The sequence below is a fragment of the Phymastichus coffea genome, unplaced genomic scaffold (assembly GCF_024137745.1).
Source record: "Phymastichus coffea isolate CEN01 unplaced genomic scaffold, Cenicafe_Pcof_1.1 PCOF00025, whole genome shotgun sequence".
NCBI classification, from domain to species: Eukaryota; Metazoa; Arthropoda; class Insecta; order Hymenoptera; family Eulophidae; genus Phymastichus; species Phymastichus coffea.
The window spans coordinates 3,299,980-3,323,057 of NW_026706836.1; the positions used below are offsets into that span (position 1 = coordinate 3,299,980).

At 39.5% G+C, this 23,078-nt stretch overlaps 1 protein-coding gene and 1 long non-coding RNA gene across 2 annotated transcripts in view; both read left to right on the forward strand.

Annotated features, from left to right (window-relative positions):
• The window catches only part of LOC131675567 (uncharacterized), a 31,477-nt gene extending 25,060 nt beyond the window's left edge, over window positions 1-6,417 (forward strand). The window contains exons 2-4 of the long non-coding RNA XR_009303074.1: window positions 5,717-5,866; window positions 5,948-6,158; window positions 6,243-6,417. This is a non-coding gene — a long non-coding RNA (uncharacterized LOC131675567). The remainder of the gene's footprint in view (window positions 1-5,716; window positions 5,867-5,947; window positions 6,159-6,242) is intronic.
• Window positions 6,418-6,521: 104 nt separating this feature from the next.
• The window catches only part of LOC131675566 (troponin C-like), a 667,249-nt gene continuing 650,692 nt past the window's right edge, over window positions 6,522-23,078 (forward strand). Inside the window, exon 1 of the mRNA XM_058954585.1 lies at window positions 6,522-6,918. The gene's annotated coding sequence lies outside the window, so the exon portion shown is untranslated. The remainder of the gene's footprint in view (window positions 6,919-23,078) is intronic.

Consider the following 23,078-nt stretch of genomic DNA (forward strand, 5'->3'; position numbering starts at 1 on the left):
TGTAATAGCGAGTGTACGACCAGCGTGTGATTCAAGAGATTGAATCCTGACTGATCCGAATTATAAACGTTGCTTGGTCCTATTCGAGAAGATTCTAATTTGACTTGTTCAACAAAACTTGATGTTGTTTGTAATAATTCTGCTTTATTTGATATTTGCGCTTGAGTAACAAATTTATTTATTTTTCTCGAAACTATACCATTCTTTTTTTTTAAATTATGAATCCATTTAACCGAACCTGTAAATAATTTAGCGGATAATCCTATTTCTTCTCTAGCTTCCAAAGCCCATCTTTTCAAATCTATATCACGAATAGGAAGACATTGATCTGTTGCTCTTTGAAAATGTTGAAAAACCTTATTAGAAATAAACTGTAACTTCTCTATTCTTTCGCCATTATTACTTATTTGTTGTTTCCCATCTGTACAATTGTTTTAAATCTTTCACTTTCCTGTATTTGCTCTAAACACTGCCTAAACTTCTCCGCGCCTTGATTAACGAACACCAAAAGTTAACAGCATTCATTTTGTACTCTATATCAATATTTTCAGTAACTTCATTCTCTTCTTCAAATGTCTCATCAGATTCATCTTCCACTTCGTCATTTCCGATCATTAAAGCCTCATCAGCAATTACACTATTTTCATTTAAACATAAGGTATCATAAGTCTCTAAAAATACATCATTATCAATAGCATCTTTTATAATATCAACTATATTTGCTGCAAAAGTGGTTTCTTCATCAGTAATTTTTGACTCTATGTTGTACATTGGATGTTGAAAAGCAAAGTTTAATAGTTTCAAAATATTTTTTGGATTCATAGTAATCCTTATTAACAGCTAAAAACTTACTCAACATTTTTTAAATAAATTAAAACAAGATAAGCTTCAATTGTCTATACGATTAGTAAATTAAAAAAACAATAGGTGTAAATAATTTCGTAAACGCTTACATATTATCACAAAATTAATGAATAGAATACAAATTTAAAAAAAAAATTTTAATATTGCCGTATATATTACATCGTTTAAAAGAAAAAAAATTATAGGGCACACTAAAGCAAAATATTATTTTAGACACTGTTAGTTAATGTAATGCGTCACTTTCATATTACTTACATGGAATAATGTTACATATTACTCCGACAACAAAATCTTAAGTTGTTCAAGAACGCTAATTATAATACTGATTTCTCTGCTGACAAAATTATAAAATATAAATTTCATAATAACTGGCAAATCATTAAATAATCTTTCTTTATGATTCAACGGTTACAAGGAAATCAAAAATATTTAGCCTTATATGACAACTCTTACAAACGAACTCAATATGTGAACAAAAATCTATTACGTCCTCGTCGTTGTCCTGGATAACACTAACAATAGCTTGAAAAAGATGGGTTTTGAGGATTGCATATAGCTTTGAGAGATAAAGTAATTATAAGATGATGGTTCAAGCAGATTAAGCTATTTAGAGCCAACGAACTCATTTTCTAATACAAAAATAATTGATTAAACTTACTCCACCTAGAGTTAAGTGGGTTAGCCTGCTTAGGGGTTCATAGAGATGGTTTATTACGGTTGTGAGGGTTTGTTGAGGTAAAGTATATCAGGGTTAAGATGGATTCGCCTATTTATGGTTAAGATCGGAAATTATTTCAAAAAACAGTCGATTGAACTCGCTCTACCCAGGGTTAGGTGGGTTAGCCTGCTTAGTGGTTCGTAGGGGTGGTTTATAAGGGGTTGTAAAGGCTTATGGGGATGAGGTATGTCAATGTTACGGTGGGTTAACCTCTCCATGGTTGAGATCTTAAGTTTTTTATAGAAAGCAGTCAATTAAACTCGCTCTACCCAGGGTTAGGTGAGTAAGCCCGCTTAGGGATTGTTGGAGGTGGTTTATAGGGGTTGTGAGGGTTTGTGGGGATGTGGTGTATCAAGGTTAAGGTGGATTAACCTGTCTGGAGTTAAAATCCTAAGTTTTTTATTGAAACCAGTTGATTGAACTGGCTCTACCCAGGGTAAGGTGGGTTATCCCGCATAGGGGTTGGTAGGGGTGGTTTCTACCCCTAAAAAGTGGATTCCGCAAAAATAAAAAAATACGGGTTCATTATATTTTAGTGTTCTAACGATGTGCCAAATTTGGTTGAAATCGGTGAGTGGCACTTGGGTAGTGTTACTTGTTAGTCATAAGATGATATGTTCCCGCTTCTGAGGTAAAATATTTTTTAAATTTTTTATAATAATAATGCGATTTCTAACATTAATCATTTTTATTTATTTATTTTTTTATAGAATCAGAAAAAACAATACCTTGAATGGAAAAGGTAAAATGAAAAACCTATGAAACTTGCAGATCAAAGTGAAGTTCTTATTTTTATTCACATATATTTTCTTTTATTATTAACGTGATTGAATAATTTAAATGAATCTGTAATGAAAAAATACTATTTTCAGATTTGTGATGCGCAACCGGACGTGGTGGACCATTTCGATATTTACTGTTCAAACAACAAGATCGAGTCCTTGTCATGTAGGACTAAAAAGATTAATTTGGAAATGAAGAAGAAGAAGAAGAAGAATTCATATAAGTATGTGAAATGTAAAAACTCATCAAAAAAACATGTACACGTAACTATACTAAAAGCAAATGGACAGAAACATAAGACTGATGACAATCCAATAACCAAAAAGAATTGCCAAAAATAATAAGTGATGTTAAAACGCATCTTATATGTAATAAATTTACAAATAAAACTGAATCGAGAACAACAGACAAAATCATCGACGAAAATAATAAATCAAACGCGAAAACCAAACAACGGAAACTTCTTCCTCATTCCACAACAAGAGTCTCTTAAAAAAATTGTAAAACGATCTTTAACAGACAAGATTACGGGCAATTACAAATCGAACGCGACGACTATTCGTAAATCGCGACCTAAAATTAGACAGCGAAAACATACTTCTCGTTTAAAATCGATTATCAGTACCACGAGTTCTGATAAATCATCGCCTCTGAAAAAAAATAAATCTCCACCAAAAACTGCTCCAAAAAAAATTGGAATAAGCTCTTCCAATTTCTTAAGTTTCTCGAGTTCCTCAAATTCAAGTTCCTCTAATTCTTGTAGTTTTTCAAGCAGATTCCCTTCCGAACAATCTCCACAAATACAAAACTTGAATTATGAACATACTCCACCAGACACTACCACCTCCCAATCAAAACCAGTTCAACCATATCCTCAAAAACGATCGAGTTCATGTTCATCTATAAATAATAAGCGACTGAAAATGATTGAACTGAATTAGTTTTTACAATTTAAATTATGAAAATTTTTTTATGTACGACTATTGTAATTTTTTAATTTTATAATAAAAAGAATATATTAAAATTTTATATTAATATTTTTTTATTAGAAAGTATTAATTTCATTATAAAATTAAACAAAATATACATCATACACTTGACTTATTCTCTTATGGCAAATAGGACAAGAGCTTAATCTGAATTGCACACGTGGAGCATGTTGCAATATGTGCACAGAGTAGAAAAATTTTTTCTACCTAAGTTCCTTAGCGAAGCATATTTTACAAATTTGTTCATCGCTAGCTCTGTCGATATTTGCTTGTGGCGATGATGTTGTGATTAAATCTGTATTTATTGTCTTACTAGTAGTCTTAGCGTACTACGCTCATACAACTCTGCAATTGGTCGGTACTCGAGTTCGTATGTACGTACCACATACATCAACACTTGGTGGACTTGGTAGAGGTATGGTGCTCAGATCAACTCCGATCGGAATATTACCACAAGGCATGTTTCCAATGAATCGACAGCCGCCACCTCATCGCTGGTGGTACGTCTTAAGATAGTCACCCTCGGTAGGTAAACTAAAGAGGCCACAGATCAAGGGGGCACAGATCAAGGAGGGCCTCAGATCAAAGAGGGCCTCAGATCAGTGATCTGAAGTGCATGATCTATCAGATCAGCTTTCTTAGATCATGCGCGAGAGCCCCCGCCCCTCCCCCCGTCCGCCAATGTAAAATGCGTTTTAAATATTAAAATTTATTTATGTTTAATTAAATTTCATTTATTTATGCAATTTATTTACATGTAAACAGTGTAATGCAGATTTAGCACAGCGAAAAAAATGAGCAGACACCACGGGGAATTGATCTTGCGTCCTACGGATTGATAGACCGTATCCTCTAGCCACTGAGCCACGGCTGCTTTTAGCTCTTGATAGCTCTTATTGCGTATATTAACCTACACAACCAAAAAGCGATTAGCACGCCCCCCCCCCCCACGCTCCGAGTTCATCCGTATATGTGCACGTATTTTAAGATATCATTTATATATATATGCTTTAATGCATATATATTGTATACACAATTAATCACAATGTATGCATGCATGCATCCATATATGTACTGATTATTAATTAAAGAAATAGTGGAGAAGAGTGAGGGGGGTAATAGCAATATATACTTACATTATATATATCGTTTTTTCTTAAATAAAATTTTTTTATTGATAAACAATAAATCTTATTCTACAAGTCAATTATTTAGAAATCCTTCAATTATTTCATCGCTCTCTTCCCAATCCATGCAGCAACTATTTAAGTAAAAATTTTCATAAATTTGACATTTTGATGTGCGCACGTCGTTACGTATTTACCGTTATGATTAGGACAAATAGTATCTGATTTCATATTTTCAAAAGGGGACTAGCCCAAATCATTCAAGTCGAAAACTTTGAGGCCATATCGTTCTAACCACTATTTTTGCAGATCTCCGGAAACAACAATTTTCATAGCATCTTTGAATGTGTCTGTGATGATGAATTTATGCTCTTCGTGCTTGAAATCACCAAAGTCCCATTATAATCCATAGTAGTAAAATTCCATCCAAAGATTATAACGCTTATATTTTTCAGTTAGTCTTCAAACGGATTATTCAAACGGAGATTTGAATAATCCTACGAGTGGTTCTTCGTCGCAGTTAAGCGGAAATATCACTAGCTTCTTTAAGGCATATGTTTTGCCAGGCATCATAAAACTTTGTACATCCACTATGTACTCCATTTTAACTGCTACTGAGCTGCTTGAGGGAAGAGTCATCTCTTTAATACAACGATCTCCACTCCGTAAATAAGTTTCTTCACATCCCCACTTATTGGATTGTATTGAACGATGCGATCATATAAAATGAGAAAATACGCTGTTGTTCCTTCGGGAATATCTTCCCTTGTTTCAAACTCCAAGCGTATATGCACTGCAGAGTTCTTCAATGTCTTTTTTTAGAGCAATCAATGCCAATGAATGGTACTTGTTTTATGAAGGTAGATTCTTTTAGCATTGGTTCAGAGTCTTTACCGTAGTATGTCTTCTGGAAATTGGCATACTGATAATATCGTATATGTTGTATAACATTGCAAACTGATGCTTATTTATGTCAATATTAAGATTACTATACAGATAACACTGAGAGTTGAGTAAAAGTTTTACGTTACTAATGTTGCAACGATCAAATACGCTTGCATTAACTGTTGAAATATTTTTTCGTTTAGTTTGAAAAGCTAAGATAACATAACGTGGTTTTCCAGTTAATTTGCAGTTTTGACTGTCTATACATAACTTGTGTTCATAACTGGCATTAGATACTCATATAATTCCTAACTACAAAAACTCATTGAAATACTTTTTTCTCTTTTCAGAAAATCAAGTAGACGAATTTTTTGGGTATTCGAAACAGTAACGTACAGCATAAGCCATTCGATGTCTCAATTCTTTCGCTTTTCGATGACGATTGACATTCGGAATTCGCCGTGTTGTCGCTTTTACTTTCAATCGACGACTGATAGTTGGTTTGTACTCGTATAGTTTACTGCTTATATAGCCACCACTACTGTTTAAATTGTAAACGATTCCTATCACGTATTTTTCAGGTGTAATCTAATTGTTATCACTTTACCTCTGAAGTTTATTAAATTTCAGTCTTGGTCAACGATGCGTAATTGTAAATTATCTAAACACTTCACGGTAACTGAGAGATAAATCACATTTGAAGGAACTTCGATAATTTTATATCCAGGTGGTACTGCAGGAAAAAATTCATGAATATTGTAAACTTTACTCCCATTCATATATGCACCTGAGGTAATGTTACACTTGAATCTCAGAGCATTTACTTTGAGAATTTTCACTAGAATATCCGAACGGTGAGAGTTGTTTTTTTTCTAGTTTACACCGTGCAAATCCCAATACTCGATCAATGGGACCTTGCGGACGGAAATCGATATCTTCCGAACTTTCAATTACACAACGTAAAGTATTATTGTTCGTTTAGAGAATCACTGTTATTTGAGTCTTTATGGTTTTATGAAGAAATTTATCAATAATCAATTTTCATAACTACCCACAGGTAAGATTATAGGTGGTTCATCGCCAACGTAAAATTTATTGTTATTTATATCTATATTGGATATAGAGTTTAATGTCAAAAATTCTACTAAACTCAAAACGTATCTTTTATTTGCTGATAGTTCAATGGATGAAAAATATTGCACTTCCAGTAGAGAAGAATTACATTAAAAGTGAATGATTCTTTCATGACTGTCTTAATACAACTGATAACTTTTTACGATGTATCCACTTATATAGCCTCGCACAAAACTGCAAACAAAAATGACCGCAATTGTAGTTACCGAAATCTTGGAACCATTTTAGATTGTATTTGATCTCTTCTACGTTGAGATAAATCATTAGATCAAATAGATTATTAGTCTAACATATCCAAAACTTTCAAAATATGTGACGTTATCTCCGATTTTCCGATAAACCGCCTAGTTTGTGCCTATTCCGTTAACGTCATCAAGATTAAATATAGCTGATTCTTAATAATGTGATCCAGATTTTGGTAAGTCATTTCTCATAAACACTTTTCGAAAATTTGGTATACTTAAAATTTCGGAATACTTCATTAAAAGTCGATGTCTGTGAGAGCTCTGTAGGCTGAATTAATTTCAAATTTCAAAATTTTTTTTTAAAGCTAATCCCAAGTAAGGTTTGAAATGTAGTCCATAGCCTGATTTATATCCCTTTGCCTAATTCAATGACCTCCATCGTTTTGTTATCTTTTGGTTTCTTCTAATTGTCATTTTAAAGACTGCACGATTTACAGCTAATGCGATTACTGCAGCTTCACTAGCTATAGCAACAGTTGTGCTTAGACCAGCAAAAAGAGGAATGAGAAAGGGTAAAGCCCCACCCATCTTCTTGGAAATTGGCAAAATTCGTGGAGTTTTGATGTTAGTTTTTCCACCAACCTTTTTAACGACTGTATGAGCTCTTTTTAGAGCAGTGCCTATGATTGTTCGAGCACATTTATTTTTAGGCCATTTAAAATTAGCAGATTTGATTATGATTTTCAAGTCTATTAACTTTTGATATTTTTTTTGCGACCTTTTGACTTGAGTTTTTTTGTCTGTTTTTATTCTTGAGTCCCATACCGAATTTAGATTTTAATTTCATGGTATTAGTCATAGTTTAAACAGCTGCTTTTGTAAAAATGATAGAATTTTTATCGAACACTCGTTTTCAAGCATATTTTCTTATATCATGACCTGTCAGTGCTCGATTAGGTAAAGTAATTTCGAACTTTTTTTTTTAAACCTTTTCCACTTGAATATGGTTTCAGATGAAAACTATAATCTTTACGATGTGGTTTCAAATAAAGTCTTTACCAATAGCAATAGCTTCCATAGTTTTATTGTGTCTATGAGCTTCTTTCAATTAATTTTGAGCGGCCTTAGGACTGTTAACGGCTTTTGCTATTGAAGCAGTTCTTCCAGCTAGAGTTCCAGTGGCGCTCAAAGCGGCTTGTAATGGAATTAAAAAAGGAAGACTTCCACCCACTTTACTAGGAATTGGTAGAATACGAGGCATATTTTTTTTTTTTCTTCCTCCAGCCTTCTTCACAGCTTTTTTAGCGTCTTTTATAGCAGAACGAATGACGAAGAGTGATTTATTACTAGGTACAACATTTCTCGAGGCAGCGTTAATAATTTTTTTCATTGCAATTGATAGATTTTTACTTTTTACATGTGTTTTTCGTCGCTGTCGTTATTGTTGTTGACGATTTTTCATCCCTTGCCTCGTTTCTTTCCTTGTTTTAAAATTTTAACACCCTACCAAATTTACTTTTAACTTTCATTATGTTGGCTATAGCAAACACAGCAACTTTCTCACCAAAACTACTATCTTTCGCTTGCACTCTATCCCAGGCCTGTTTAGCTAGAATTTTGTCGGCTTCGTTTCTCGCCTCAATGTTTTCTCGATTCTGAGAATAAGGAATATCGTGATCTTTACAAGCAGTGTCTAGCGAATTTTTTCCAGGATCACCACGAGCAAGTCGTTTTTTCAATTTAGTTTCCGCTCTGCAATACTGATAACCAGGCAAATGAGCTTCGAATGGTAAGTTATTAATGATTTTATTCACTAAGCCAGCACCACCAGTCTTTCTTTTGTGATAAATGGTTATACCTCATTAGAAGACAAAGTCTTAATGAAACTAAAAATAAATAAACAGTCTTTCTACAGTTAGTAGTCGCATTCATCGTTAGATCGGTGGCTAGAAAACATCATGGACTTCAAAGAGCAACGACTTAAGTTGCATGTCATAAATTTTGGTAGTGTGGTTGAGACGGAAAAACGAGAAAAAAGATATAGCGAACTGCTACCTGACCGTATACGAGTAGTTTTCTGTGGTCCTAGTAACTGTGGAAAAACTAACTGCTAGTTAACACTAATCACACATCACAATGGATTTAGATTCGAAAACGTTTGTGTTTATTCAAAGTCCCTCAATCAACAAAAGTATAAGTTTTTAAAATATTTATTGGAACCGATTGATGGTATATAGTATCATGCATTCAGCGAGCATGAGACAGTTGTTTCACCAGATAAAGCTCATCCAAATTCCATCATGATTTTTGACGATATAGCCACTGAAAAGCAGGACAACGTGAGAGCATTCTTGTGCATGGGAAGACATAAAAAGTAGATAGTTTCTATCTCTGTCAATCATACGCTCACATACCGAAGCATCTCATTCGAGATAATGTAAATTTACTAGTTTTGTTTCGACAAGATGACGTGAATATTTGTGATGAGAACAAGCGATGCGCTTGTTCTCGTCGAAATTTTCCCAACTTCCCCTCACTCTCGACAAGGCACGGTGACCAGCGTTAGGCGCATTTAAGAATGCGTCTAATGCATGGTTTCTGTTGCAGCTGACGGAGATTACCGAGCGGGGCCGAGCAGGCCCGAAGCGGCTGCACTGGCGACAGAAAGACTATAGACATGTTAGAGAGAGAGAGAGAGAAATAGTCGGGGGCGTGCATGCCCTATGCAATATTAGGCAGGCGCGCGTTTAGAACCAATTAACGGGTTGGTTGCGCACCGCCTAATAAGTAGGTCAAGTGGGGAGAGAAAAGATCGGCGAAGAAGCTGTAGGTCGCGAGAAAGAAACAAGCGACACAGACGCTAGTAAGTCGAGGAGAGACTCAGAAGGTTTTCGGAGTCGACCAGAGCAAGACGGTGGACGGCCAGCGGCGAAGAAGTTCAGCCGAGGACAGAGGGCCGAGAGGAAGCCGACAGAAGTTGCCCATCAACGACCTGCAACGCCGTGCGCAGGGCGCAGGCAGGACTCCCGCTCCAGAACCAAGGTCTAGTTTTCAATTTAATCTCTCTCTCTTTCTCTCTATCTCTCTCTCTTCATTAACGGCACTGTACGCGAATTTTAACATTAGGTGGGTAGCAAGGCGTGCACACGCCGGCTACCTGCCTTAATGACGGTAGGGCAGTAAATCGCACAAAGAGAAATCGTTCAGGCGATCCCTCGCCGAACGACTTTCTTTTTTAGCCAACTAGATTACGTCGGTTCGACGTCAAGGCGGTCATCTGCCGGGCGACGCGCGTTGTGTTTTCTAGAGATTTGTAAGCGCGATTAGATGGTTAATTTGTTCTTTCTTTGTAATAGTTGTTAAGGACGTCGTTAGTCGATTAAAGAGTGTGTAATGCGGTTTGTTAATGTGCGGTATTTCCGAAGTTTAAGTGTAATTTCACTTTGGCTTAATGAAATTATATTTGTTTAAATGGGAATGTTGTTTGTGTGTATAAAGTTATTAACCTTTTATTGATTTGCCTCTCCCCCCCTTCCGCCTCAATTGCTATGAGCGAGTGCGCCTCACTTACCTACCTCTAAATAATAGAATCGAACGAGCCTTCGTTACATGGCATCACTTGTGGGCCTAGCAATTGGGGTAATGGGATCGGGAATGGTAGATTAATAAATGGTTAATCGCGAATTTTCCGTTGTATACTAAAGGCAAAACGCGCGCACAAAGAAAAGAACCTCTAGCACCGTGTTTACTTTTCTATGAGTGTTTTGCCTCGGATTACCTGTGACCTTTTCTCAGTGGGGGAGTCGACTGGCCGCGATTGCGTCATATGGTTGTTTTGACATTGGACCCAAACTTAAACAGTAGAACTAGGCATCTGGCGAGTTTTCTTTGTGAGGCTTATGCAAGGCGATCGCTCGCCGGCTGAAAGCCTGCAAGAAAATTCGAAAATAAGTTGAACAGCATAACACGTGAAAAACACATGCTGCCTCGATATTTTGAATTTTAATTTCCCACGGAAAATGTCGCTGGCTTGTAGAGACAGAATTATAATGCGTAGAATATTACGCGACGCGCACGCGAAAAGTCTTAAACGCGAGATTGACTCAACAGAACCGGCCGTACTGCTTGAGTTAATGAGCTACCGCGGACTTATTCTGCGCGGTGATTTAGAAGAGCTGCGAGACCGATACTTGTGCTTTTTATTAAGGAAAAAGCGACCAGATTTACAGCCACCGGTATATCCAAGTAACTTTGCGCTTGATCGGATCCCGAAGTTGGTGCATGACGAATCGCGTGATGCGGCAGCGGACAGCGTGCGACGTACTAATTTCGGCAACGAGTCCGCAACACCTGCTGCGCCCTTGGCGGCTGAATTGCCGCGCGAACAAGAGCAGGCAATGCAAGAAACAAGCATCGCCGCTCCGCGCCGGCAAACCCAGTCGCCGGACAGAGGCACAGATCCGGCTGTCAATAGAGATGTGCTACCTTCGGCAGTCTAGCCACCGTTGACAGCTCGGTTGCCGTCGGATGGCGCGAACTTACGCGCGCACGAGAAGGGCCGCTAAAATCAGGGCGAAAGCAGCACCAGTGCGCTAAGCCAAATCTGGGGGGCCCTTGCGTCAGTACCGCGCTGGATTTATAAGCGCGAAGTGAGACAGAGTATCACGGATGGAGTTTTTAGGGTAGAGAGTGAGGCAGTGCACAGTGGAGCAACTCAGGCCGAGCAGCAGGCTCCCTTGATGCCTCATGCCAAGCCGCTCAGCGATCGCGAGGCGCTAAACGCGCCAGCGGTTGCGACTGAGCCACTGACTCACGCGAGTGTGCGAAATAATTTAGCTGGTAGTGCGTCCATCTACGCCGATTCAGATAGATCGGCGAGTACGAAGTACCACGCGCCTAGAGTAAATTCTTGGGTAGAAGACTTGGAGCGCGGAGTACAGACAACTACGGCAAATGAAACGCGGATGCCAGCCTCGTTAGGCAAAGGTAGCGTAGCTAGTGTGAAGCGGTCTAAGAGTAGACAAGCTAAAAAGATTTACTTTCGGGGTTAGCGATACAAGCACGTGCCCGTCGGATACCGACAGTTGTCATACGCGGACAGAATGATCGTTTAAAAAAAGGTAGAGAAGCCAAGCAGAGAGAGCGGCCCTCCGCGAATAAAGTTTATCAATGGTATCCCTGCGAACGGGGTAAGCGCACTCAATGCATGGTCTCTCCGCTTTTCGGGTAATGACGGTATGAATGCGTTAAGTTTTCTATCGGGTTTAAGCGATTGTCAGCGCTATTACGAGATTCCTGACGAAGAGTTGTTTGTCGTGTTAGGCACTACATATCGCGGTAGAGCGCGCTCATGGTACGAGGTTAATCGTGGTATGTGGAAGACGCTGAAAGACTTAAAAAAAAGTTTTTCTAGCGAATTCTGCCGGCGATTAAATAGAGAGAAACTTTACGGCGAGTTGCGTCAACGGACACGGGGTGAAAACGAGAAGATATCGGACTACGTCGCGGCTTTCCAGACGATTTTGCGTCGTTTTGACCCACCGGTATCGGTAAAACGCCAGCTAGTGATGATCATAGAGGGTCTATACCGAAGATATAAGCGATATCTTGAAACCAAGACCTTCTCTGATCTAAATAGTTTTAAAGAGGCAGGTTTAGTGCTCGAGTATCGTATGGCCGGTTGGAAAAGGTGGCAAAAGCCACCTATGGCCAACTTGACGTTAATTCCCGAATCGGCGTATACAGACACGAAAAAGTCTATCCGAATCCGTGGAACCGGAGTCAAGGGTGCTTGAGGCGAGGCCAGAGACAGTCAGTCCCGAGTCTTCTGTCGGGGAGCCAAAGGCGAAGAAACCCCGACAAAGGTGCGGTATGAAGCACAGGAAGAGGCTCGTACGTAGAACACTTGCCGCAGAAGGAAACCAAACTCAGGCCAGTATGATCGGCACCGCGCGAGTAGAGGTCGCGGCGCGGACGGAACGGGCGCCAGTATCCGCGAGTTTAATTAAGCTATGATTAAGTTGTTAATTTAGGTATGAGCGTTTAACGTTGGATGCCAGTTGCCAGTCGAAAGAAAGAGATTGTGAGAGTGGAGATGAGGTCGTTCGTAGGTGCGAACTTTGGCCTTGAAGGGAGTGTGACGAGAGCAAGCAATGCGCATCTGCGATGAGCATGTGTAAACCTGGGCTTCGACCATGTGAAAGCTGAATGCACAAGTAAGGACAGGACGAAATGCTGCCGCAAGTGTGGCACATTCGGACACTACGCGACGGAATGCCAAAACAAGACGGTCTGCCCACTGTGCTCCGAGACCGGGCACAGGGACTTCACCCACCTCGCCGGAGGCGGCAGGTGTGCCGTGTTCCGGGCTGAAGGAGTGCAGGGGACGGGCCAGAGGACGGACAAAATAATTCAGAGAAACCTGAATCGAAGTAGGACTGCAGACATGCTCCTAACTTAGATAGCCGACGAATATGACGCGGACATCCTGATTCTGAGTGAACCATACAGGAGAAGGACGACCCAGACATACATTACAAACGAGACAGAGACCACTGCTATCTGGCTACGGGGTGGCACCCAATTTAGAGTCTTCAATTGCGGTGTCAAGGACGACTACGTCTGGGTCACAGTTGGCGCTGTCACTTATCTCAGCGTTTATCTGACACCCAACTGCAACGCGATGGAGTTCGAAAGAAAGTTCGACGCGGACGACTACTGCTGGAAATGGCCGCAAGGCTCGATCTAGCAGTGGTAAATACGGGACATATGCCGACGTATAGACGGCCAGGTGTCGGAGACTCTATTCTCGACGTCACGATGACATCGGACAGAATCCTGCCACGGCTGAGGGGATGGCGGGTGATCGAAGACTACACTGCCAGCGATCACCAGTACATCGTCTTTGAAGTGGTGGGACGGACGGGAACGAGACGAACGAGAACCCATCAACCCCCGCTGTGGAATCTACGTAAACTCGACGGACGAAAATTTTCGGAAGAGCTAATGACAACACCGGCTCCAGGGGAGAGAATTCCCCCAGAACTGATGGGCCGGCAAAGAGCGGAAAGACTGACAGACGAGACAGCCAAATTAATGAACAGTTTATGCAGAAGCACAATGCCGAAACGTCGACAGATACAACAAAGACAACCACAATATTGGTGGACAAACGAGATAGCTGAGCTACGCAGGATATGCCTGACAAATCGGCGATGAGTGACAAGGGTAGGGGGTGGATCCGAAAGGGAAAACCTCCAAGCCATATACAAAACAGCACGGAAGACGCTGACGAAAGCAATACGGGCAGCAAGACGCGATGCTGGAGGAAGCTCTGCGAGAAGGTGAACGTGGATCTCTGGGGAACCAGCTATAAGATCGTGACCGGGAAACTAGGAGCCCGAGTCTCACCGGAACTTAAAGATGCCGAAACAGCAAGACGGATTGTTGTCGGATCGTTGACGGATTGTTGACGGATTGTTTCCGACGCACCCGATTAGGACAAACGTGATGGATGACGTGGACGCACAAATGCTCCCCGCCTTTGCCGCTGAGGAGCTCATCAAAGCAACGAATGCGATTAAGACGGGTAAAGCACCGGGACCGGACGGAGTACCATCCGAGATCCTCCGGCTTGTGGCTCGTCTACGGCCGGAGATACTCCTCGACCTGTTCAACACGTGTCTGACGACAGGAACGTTCAGCGATCGGTGGAAGGTGGCAAGGCTCGTTCTTATTCCAAAAGGTAGGAGCGATCCTCGCACGCTTTCGGCTTACCGACCATTGAGTTTACTTGACACGACTGGTAAACTCTTTGAACAACTACTGAGACTGATGGATGCTATACAGACCGGAGGGGTTTCATCAGATTTGTAGTTTGGTTTGAGGAGGGGTCGGTCGACGATTGGAGCGATCCAAAAGGTGGTTGACTCTTTCCTGGAACTAGATAGACACTGCCACGCAGCGCGACCTATAGTGTTGCTAGCGACGCTCGACATTAGGAATGCTTTCAATTCGGCCAGGTGGAAGGATATCTTGGAGGCACTGAAAAGCAACTTCAGGATCCAGCCATATCTGCTTCGAGTTGTGGAGAATTACCTAAAATTTAGACGGATAACGTACGAGACGATCGATGGACAAGTAACGAGACAGGTCACCGCTGGGGTAGCACAGAGGTCGATACTGGGACCTGACTTCTGGAATGGTTTATACGATAGCTTGCTTTGGCTTGGGATGCCGCTCGGAGTGACCCTCGTCGCCTACGCTGATGACGTGGCGGCGGTGATTACGGAGAGGTTTCCCGAGCTGGCGCAGCTGGCGTTGAACTAGACCATGAGACGAGTCGGACGATGGATGACAGACTACGGACTACAGAAAATACAGAACTGATGTTTCTCACTAGAAGACGCATACAGACGATACTGTATATGAGGGTGGGGACATGCGAGATAGAGACCAAGAGAGGAAAGTCAAGTACCTTGACAGAGATGACCTTCTGGCCTCATATACAGAAAACAACCCGAAAAGCGGCAGAAAGGATAGTATCCCTGAGTTGCCTGATAGCAAATACGACGGGACCGAGATCAGGAAAATGACTACTGTTATTGGCGACAGCTCACTCGATCCTTTTACACGGCGCGGAAATATAGGCAGACTCCCTGAAGACAAAGAAATACTGTAAGTCGATGATGATGGTACAGAGACAGGGTGCACTGCGAATCGCTTCCTCCTACCGAACAGTCTCTACGCAGGCTATTTTGGTGGTGGCTGGCGTAATCCCCGTGGATCTTCTGGCCTTTTAAGGCAAAAGGATCTACGGGAGTAGCGCGGACATAGGACGAAAGAACGCGACAATCGCTGAGCGAGACAGGATAATTGACATTTGGTTAGGTCGATGGATAGAGGAACGAGGTGGTAACTGGACGAGACGATTGATACGGGACTTGAGGCTGTGGCTCGGAATGAAATTTGGTAACGTAAATTTCTACGTCACCCAGTTCTTGACGGGCCACGGGTACTTCCGACGATACCTTAACAATATGAATAGACTAGGAACACCCGATTGTAAGTGCTGTGGACACGAACGAAACTACGCGGAACACACGTTTTTCGCGTGTGACCGCTGGACAAGACTCAGACAGGAACTGGAAGAAACGGTCGGTAGCATCTCCTCCGATAACATTGTGGCTGTGATGCTACGTGAACCCAACTGGTGGCGCTTAGTCGCTACCTATACACCAGGGTGATGGCGGCTTAGTGGGTAGGCCTGTTTTTTTTCCGGGGAGTCCCACACAACCCCTTAGTCAGAAAGACTAAGGAGAATCCGCAAAAAGGATTCTGCAACTCCCTGTAAGAAAAATTAAAAAAAAATCTAATAATCAAAATGATTTAATCGAAATGACACTACCATTCCTCAGATATATAAACCCTGTATTACTAGTGATCTTTACAATAGAAACTGCAACAATTACTAGCTGTCTCTTCTGTATATGTAAATACTGCAAAAGAACTCTCAAGAGAACTTGATATTCCGATATAGAAATGGATACCTTTCCTGCGATCCCTATTTGTAACCTCCTAACTCCGTATGTAAATCTACTCGAACGCGGTTTCGAAACGTATACTTTATGCGTAAACCTGAGTACGATACCTCACAATGACAAATACTCAATCACGTAGTATGAACTCCTTATAACGTCAGCTTATAGCGTGCTATACAGGGCGGAGCCTCCAAAAAAAAACGATACATAAGGCGACGAGCACCTTATTTCAAACACAGTACTGTCAGATTTCTTTTCCGAATTCAAAAAGAAAGAATAAAAAAAAGAACACAGTTAAAATGGCGTTCTTGTGTGTAGTATTCATGTGTGTAGCAGTGGCTATTGTCATATCGGCGAGCTACTGTAAAAGGCCTCGCCATTGCGCTATGCTGCAATACTGACGCCACAGCAACAAGGAACGGAAAATGCGAGTGCATAGGGAACTGTTCTGTAGTATATTAAGCTAGTGTAGAGCATGGGCTAGAGCGGGCGTGTGTGCGAGGCTGAGCGAGAGAGCGTGTGAGTGTTAAGCGGAGTGCTAGAGTGCGTATATGTGCGAGGCTGAGCGAGAGAGCAGAGCTATGCACGTAACTGTAAATATCGGAATGAAGCATTCGTGATTATTAAGCTTAATAAATATTCATTATAATCAATTAAGCTGAACGTGTGCAATTTATTTACCCTCGATACACCCAATGTTCTGACAAGCGACAAATGCAGCATCCAGAGCCGTCGACTATAGACAAGAAGGATGACCATTTGGACTATAACTTATGACAGGGCTGATAGCGATGTTCGCTAGCCCTGTGCGCGGTACTCTCCTTGTACGGATGTATCGACTGAGCGAAAGAGAGTCTTTGTGTGGCGAATCTCCGGCTGCTGTTGATTAGCCCCCACAGTGACCAAGATTAGACATTCGAGAAGCCGATCCCGCCCGCCAGCTACCAACCAGCCGCCGCCGGTGGTTCAGCGATCACCGCTGCCAGCAGGACTGCGATTTCGGCGACGCGGCCTCTCCACCAGCGAGCCGCAGGAGAAGCTATCCAGTGGGTCTGATTCTATTTGTTCCGCGATCTCTCTCTCTCTCTCTCTCTCACGTGCCAGCTCTCGCCCGGCGCGACTCCGCGAATTGAATTATCGCGCGTGCTAGTTGAGCGAATCCGCTCGTAAAGTATTGTAGACTTGTCGCGTACGATAGTTGAGCGACTACGCTCCTATTCGCCGCCTATTGTCGCGTTCCATGGATTGAGCGAACGCGCTCACCATCGTGATTTATAAGATTCCGTAGTTGTAATTTCTTTGTGTAAATAAAGGGATCGCCTTTCTGTATTTTTTCTATTTCTTCTATTCACCTTTCCCGTCATCGCGGTAGATTCGCACCCATGAAAGTCAGCGCCGGCTTCCTTTACCGGAAAAAGACCCTTAAATAACTCACAGGGGGCACAATACCGGCGCACTCAGCTGTGTCTGTAAGGATATTTCTTCCCCCTTTGCAAACTAAATGCTCAAGTATTCAGACAAGGAAGCGATTTTTGGCCAAAATTGATTGCATTTTAAAGTGGACTTTGGCGAAACGGGCTTCGCGAGACTTTCAGCAACACCTTGCAGAATCTGTGGTGACGTCACCGCTTATTGGAAGCGATGCCACTTACGGACCAGCGATTAGGTACGCTCTCCCGGAGGAAAGCCTAGCGATAGAAGCTGAATGTACTCGGCTTGAGCATTATATGCTCTCAAAAGTCCCATGTACCAAGTGTGTGGGGGGAACGAAGGTAACAGCAGTTCAGCAGGAGCATCTAGATGACGTGATTAGAGTTGTAATGATTAACTGTCGAATACTTTGAACTTAACTATGTAACCAAATTTTTTATACTATATTTAACCCATAAGAAATATAAATGCAATATAATGTTTCCGCTAATTTAAACTAAACGTTTTTCTAATTCTCATTCTTTCAAACTGTTGCGAGTTAAGATTCTGTTAGAGAAATTCTTTTTAATGAGATGATAATAATAATATAACAAAGAGAGGAATTAAAAAAATTATTATGTAAGTTTTATAGCATCTTATAAATACAAAAAAAAAAGAAATAGGTATAAACATTTCCGATGTGGCTGTGATCCGGAATACAAAGAATCTGCTACTACCAGGTAACAACGTTCAGAAGAACGTCAGTCACATAGCTAACTATAGCTAAAGATTTCCGGAGGAAGGCCATGTCACGTCAATACGTGATGTATCATATGGGCAGATGTATATCTATATATATACACGTATCTGTACAATCAAATCTTTTTTATCTACTGTTGTAAAGTTACTTAGTCGGTAGTATACTTGTTATTACTTATCATCGATTCTGTATTTTCCGTCGAATCTGTTATCGATACCGTAGAGCACGATAGTGTCGCCTCCGCTGTATTATCCGTTGCCCATGCCGACTCCGTGAACCGACTCTAATCCATGTATGAATCAGGATTTGTCGCAATAACTTTCGATGAATCAGTGACCTAATTTAAGTCAAGTTAGTTGGGGAAGGGTTCGGCAACGTGGGTATAAATAACATTTCGCCGCTGTACTCGTTCTCTTGCACTCCTGTTCACACACTGCGTTCGATCTTTGACTCCTGTCTCATTTTTGCGTTTCGATAAACCTGAGCATTTGTCAGTTTAAATATCATATCGTTTCTCGATTAGAAACCTGAAATAACCTAAGTATAAACTGTCTTTGTATCGTTTACTTTGACTAAAAGTGCAGCTTGAATATCTGGCACTATTTATTTAACTCTACCTCTTAATCAAACCGCGTACCACGCGAATTATTTAATGAAAATCTACAACGATTAATTATTATCAAATAATAATCAAGGTAAGAATATACTTAATCTGTCAACTACTTTACGCATACAAATTGCTATCTTTCTATCCTCGTTCTATCTATCACATACGTTCGCAGCTCTCGCACTTAGTTCTAAAACATTACCTATTCGTTTTTAAACTCGCGCCTAAACTTCATTTGGCGTAGACGAAGTATTGGTATTATTGTCATCAGACATATCACTTTCAAAAGCGTTGCCGTTGGAAATATTTTTTTCAGGTTCTTTATAAATTATCCCATTCAACATAATGTAATAATTTCTGTGGATCCTGAGAATAAATTTTTCAGCGACAATGTTGTCGTAGGATCTATGATAACGAAATAATAACAAGAATACAAGGAAAATGGCCTTGATATTCTCATATTAAGTACTTCGCATCATTCTCTACAGATTACACTTTTGAAATAACAACTGAAAATTATTTCAGTTCTTAACAAATTGTATTGATTTCAATTATTCTAGGCCGTATATTTATGAATTTTTATCCTGACTGTAAGGAATACTGACTTCAACAGCATCGGGGTATTAACTCGCAGTCACTCTCTGCCTTTAATCAATTAAAATTCATTGAATGAGGTAGCTAGTTTTTTGCTAAAATAAACCTTCGTTCAATGTTCCTTGTGAGAATCTCTATAAGACTCAATCATGCTGATAAAAAGAGAACCTTTGCAGCGTCATTAGAAATCTCAGAGATCCAATAAGTTAATAAATTAACTGATTACGGGAGTATCACTCGTAGGATTTTTCTTTCGAAGACATATATTTCTCCGGTGTTACGTCCCAAGCAAACCAGATATTATACATTGAAATGTTACCGAAACAGCAGTTTGCGTGCGACTTTCACTCTTTTTCACGTAAACAGCTAACTGCGCGATTCTTCGCTCTCGGTAACTTCGGTATGGATCGACCTCCAGATGAAATGTGCATGTAAGTCGATGTCGTTTCATGCGGAGAGTGAGAGACACGTGTAGTCTTCCGCCTAATATTCGCTTTTGACAAAGCACATCGCAAGAGTGGGAGAGAGACATTCCTCTTTCTCGCACTTGCGAGAGTTGCTGGCTTTTTGTCCATTGCGGAAAGGACTGGGGGCACTCCGTGATCGAGTGAAATCATAACGAACTACGCAAAACGTTTAACTCTTTTGTAAGATTAACAGTGTAATAGTAATAAAGAAATTGATACCTTAAAAATTCAGTGAAGTTACAACTCGAACCGAAACATTTCGTTAAGCCCTCTCGACTTGTAAAGTGTAACTAGCTGTGAGCGGTGCTTTAGATACGTTCCACTATTCTCGTCGACGCCGAACCGCAGTTTGATAAATCGTAGAAGAATCTACAAGTCAAAGGTGGCGAAGGGCAACCCGCTATGACAGGTTTTTCTTTTTGATAATTCTGCCTAGCTTGGCTCGCTCTCGATTCATTTTCTCAGTCAATTACGGTAATTGTCGAGATTAAAAAGGGACAGTAAATAGTTTGTAGATTCCGAACGTAATATCCGGAAATATCCATCCAGCGTTAAAGGATAGGAAGTAATTTGCTAGGTAATACAGCAAACAAAGTTTAAATAAAGATCGAAGAAAACTCCGACCATTTATTAAAATCAGCTTACTAACCGCGGTGCGCGCAAGGTTGGATTAAAAATGCTGTTCCTTGCGTTGCAAGTGGGCCTATTTATACAGAAGATGAATACGTGAATGTCGCCCCACCGTAGAAATTGCAAAATTCCACAATTACACTTTTTGAATTCGCTAGAATTCGGATTTGCCATTGAGCTTTTCAGTTTTTAACTCTTATAAAATTGTTGAAATTTAATTAAAATACAGTTTTACAGTATAATATGTACACATTATAATGTATATATATATTATTAATAATTTATATACATAATATTAATAATTTATATTTTGCTAACAGAAATTCCATCTGATATCAAGTTTAATTGGTTAGTTTTTCCGGAATTTTAAGTTAATGATTAATAAGTCGCTTGTATATTAAACAAATAAATTTCGTATTATAAATTATTGAACTCGTAATTCATTATAATTTTTGCTTAGGTTCAAGGCTTATTTATTTACAATCAATGTCAACTTATTTAAATAAGATTGTTTCACTAAGTTGTTGATAATTTTTATGTAAAACCACTTATTAACAATTGAAATTTCATTTTTTATTATGTACTGTATGTATGTATAATACATTTAATTGTTAATGATATTCTCAATCGAAAATTCCGCATAGATTCGTTTCGTTCGTATTTACAGTCTAGTCACTTTAGTAAATGACGTCACACTTCATATAGGAAGTCTGTCGAGAAGGTATTGGGCCCACTTTTATATTTCCACGCTAGCATTATTATTTATTATCAGGCGAATAGCATACTTCAAAGTAATCCCCAATTGATTAAATAGTACGGTTTCAGCGATGTTTCCACTTTTCGAAACAGTTCTAAAAGTTACTTTAAAGAATAGCCTTGAGTAGGCTCCTCGCATTATTTTCAACTGTCGTTTTGTCATCAAATCATTGTCCTCTGAGTGGTATTTTTAATTTTAAAAATAACCAAAACTCATAAGGATCTATGTCGGGACGGTACGGAGGTTGTCTAAGCAATTCGACTATGTTTACTCAGAAACTGCTACACAAAATTATTTTTCATGGACATAATTTTTTATTATGAATTATAAAATTTTACCATGTTTTATTGTACGTTAATATTTATTATTTAATAAGAAGTATTATCCACGAATCATTGACGAGCAGACTCAGTATATTTCATTCATAAAAAATACTATATATAAAGTAATATCACTTGACTAAGTTATGGTACGAATTATTTGCTGAACAACGTAAATCCTATGTAACGACTATAATATTTATAGCTTCACACGTTGTTACAGGTTGAAATAAGATGGCTCTAACGTCTTTAACATATTCAATAATTCGCCGTACAAACAAAGCACTCGACCATTCCTCTTTCACCTTACTCAGTTTTGTAGTTATATTCATAAGGCGTGTTATAACTCAGATTTTAATCATTTTCTAGAACGATTTAAAGTAAAATAATAATAACAATGTAAGTCTAATAAATTATTTATATTTATCTCCCATAATTTTACAATATTTCGTTTTTATATTTCATAACTTTTGAAATATAATTTTACAGATGCCAAGTCATGCTAAAGTATCATTCAGAACCAGATACAATGTATTAAAAGATCTGCCGATATTCGATGTAAATGTAATATAAAAGTGGAAAAAATAAAGGTTAGGCTTATGCAACAAGACAGTTAAATTATGAATAAAAACTCACAACTAATACACATCAGAATACTGTTACAGAATAGACACGGATTACTAGAAGAATTATAAATAGGCAGATTCAAAAATAAAAAGTACTATGAAACCAGTTCTAATGATGAAAAATTAGATGCATCGACTGATGAAGAAAATGACGTTTCCGATTATGATATTTTTATTTTTCCGATTATTATATTATTAATTTATAGGCACTGTGAAGAATGCGGAACATATATATATATATATATATATATATATATATATATATATATATATATATATATATATATACGGAAATTGTGAGAGAATGTACATTTATGAAAATGAAAATATTGTCATAAAAATAGAAACGATTGATACCGCGAAGATCCTCCAAAAAGCAAAAAGAGTTTTAAACGAAGTGCCACTGAAGAAATTTAGAAAGATTCTAAAATTCATGATTCAGAGAAAATTTTTCAAATGTGGTGGTCTCGAACCCTCAGTTTTTAAAACGACAATAACTCTTAGAAAAATTCGTCAACTAACCATAGATGCGGAATGGGACATGAAGGGCCCCAAATCCGTATACTCGTCATTGTTATGCGAAGCTAGATACTATAACTAATATTATTTATCGGAAACAATTTCCGTTTGTTTTAAAATTTCAGACGACGAATCAACTGCGTGACTGAAACGGTATTGCTAAG